Here is a 1,797-nt window from a genome sequence, read left to right on the forward strand (position 1 = left end):
TATCCGGCAAAATCAAATTGAATAGGAGAAAGAGTCCTTATGAACTTAAATTTAAATTATGGAGCAGATGGTCAACTCATGTGATGACACGTGGCCAAAGGTGTATTGATTCCCAACTACTCATAATTAATTATAGGAGTGAGGCTATAAAGCAATGTTATCGGGACCGGTCCGACCGCAACCCAGCACAAAAGCGGTCCGGTTTGATGCCCAAAACCGAAAAAATCGGGAACCCGGGTCAAATGCCAAAATTCCGGTTCGACCGGCAAAAACCGGTGAACCCGAAAACCAGTCAATGACCCGAGTTTTCATCTGAAAGACTTCGTCGGCAACTGTTGGTGGTGGGACTGGAGCGTAATTCGTCGGGGTGGTCGGGTCTGGTTGAAGTAGGTTGTGGGTGGCCGGAATTCAACAAATCTGACCGTCGGTAACCGGAATTAGAGGAATCTGGTTGTGAGTGACTTGAAATTGTCTGCTGGATTGTGCTGGGAGAAAAAGAAGATGGAAAAAAAATGTAAAAGGATAAGGGATAGAGATGGGATAACTTTGGAGAAGGTGATGATGAGACAAGAGAAAATGAAGATAGGAGAGAGAAGAGGAGAGAGGAAAAAAATAAGCATAAAAAAATATATAAGAAAAATTTGACGTGGGGAATAATAAAGGGAATTATTTATATATAAATAAAGGAATTTCTTAGTAGCGTATCAAGTTAATCATTTTATTAAATCTAATTCTAGAACGAAAATGAATTTTATGGTGGCGAAATTGGACATTATTAAGGCGTACGATCGAATCGAATGGCTTTTCTTACGTAAAATTCTTAATCGTTTTGGCTTCCCCTCTTCATTGGTCGATCTGATTATGCTATGTGTATCTTCCGTTTCTTATTCTTGTCTACCTTGGAATGCATTTGGTTATGGAGAAATCAAGGCGAGCCATCTTGGACTTTCTACGGGACCATGTGTGGACCAGGATTTAAGGATGGAGGAAAAAGCAAATTTCGAAAGCCAGCAAAGAAGTCCTCATTAAAGTTGTTCTTCAAGCTATCCCATCTTACCTCATGAGTTGTTTTAGTCTCCCTCTTGGACTCCTCCACGATATTAAATCAGCGATACTGATAGAAGGACTGTTGGACGAACTGTTGGGACAGTTGGATGAGACAGTAGGTGGTTCTGTAGTGTTGTTGGACGAACTGTTGGGACAGTTGTGTGAGACAGTGGGTTGGACTTGTGTAGGCTGAGGAAGGAAGAGAAGTGGGTGCAGGGGTTCGGTCATATTAGAGGTGGGGGAGTTGTGGGATGAGTCGGTGGATTCAGCAAATGGAAAACGACTTTCATCAAAGATCACATGACGGGAGATAATGATTCGACCGGTTGACCGATCGAGGCAACGATAGCCTTTGTGCGATGAGGGGTGACCAAGGTAGACACAAGGAGTAGAGCGAGGGGCGAGTTTGTGAGGGGTGGTGGCGGTTAAATTAGGATAACATAGACAACCGAAGACACGAAGGTGAGAGTATGTGGGTTTTGATTTGTATAGGAATTCATGGGGCGTGCGATTTTGTTTGGATTTGGTAGGGAGGATGTTGATGAGATGTGTGGCCATATGAAGGGCTTCAACCCAATAGGTGGGGGGAAGGGAAGCTTGAAAGAGAAGTGAGCGGATCATATTTGTGATGGTGCGGATCATGCGTTCGGCATGTCCGTTTTGAGGTGAAGAGTGGGGACATAAGAAACGGTGTAAGATACCGTGTTTGGCAAAGTATGTTTGAAAATCGGTGTTTTTGAATTCACGTCC

The sequence above is a fragment of the Erythranthe guttata genome, chromosome 2, assembly GCF_056151865.1.
Source record: "Erythranthe guttata isolate IM_541 chromosome 2, IM_541, whole genome shotgun sequence".
Taxonomy (NCBI): domain Eukaryota; kingdom Viridiplantae; phylum Streptophyta; class Magnoliopsida; order Lamiales; family Phrymaceae; genus Erythranthe; species Erythranthe guttata.